This window comes from Arachis ipaensis, chromosome B06 (assembly GCF_000816755.2).
Source record: "Arachis ipaensis cultivar K30076 chromosome B06, Araip1.1, whole genome shotgun sequence".
NCBI classification, from domain to species: domain Eukaryota; kingdom Viridiplantae; phylum Streptophyta; class Magnoliopsida; order Fabales; family Fabaceae; genus Arachis; species Arachis ipaensis.
The window spans coordinates 137,127,502-137,128,133 of record NC_029790.2 but is presented as its reverse complement, the minus strand read 5'-3'; positions in this window follow the sequence as shown (position 1 = coordinate 137,128,133).

The window sequence follows — 632 nt, the reverse complement described above, 5'->3', positions numbered from 1 at the left end:
CTTCTTCTCTTTGGATATTCTTCAACTAATAAACTAAAAAATCGTGTTTTCATATGTCTAGTATTCGCAAACAAGTGAAATCAATTTGGATTAGTCGAGTGATTAGCTCACTCGTCCAATCCGCTTAAACAAGTATATCAAAGATTCAAATCCTACCTTATATACGCAGTAATCTATTAGCCAACAACAGTAAATTCTTAATTTTTTTTTCAATCATTTCAAGTTATTCGATCAAATGAGGAGAAAAAAAGTTTGTAATAGATATTTTCTTCTTCGACATTGCCATCAAGGACAAACAACACATGTATATACATTATATCAATCATCAAAACAAGGAAAATTATCTAAAATATCAAAAAAAACATGACAATACACATATAATCAAAGACCTAATCAACATATCCTAATCCGCAAAATTAGCACATCACACATTGTAACCTATATCTTCAAGGTTTCAGAGCATGCACATGTTGACATCTTCCGCGACCCATTTCTCCCATTTTTTTCTCTTATTAAATTATTTTTTTTAGCAGACCTTTAAATAAAGTTTAAACATACAACAAATTAATTTTTAGTCTGTTAAATTGAAAAATACCATAAAAAAAAAAGAATATTCACATAAAAGTGATACT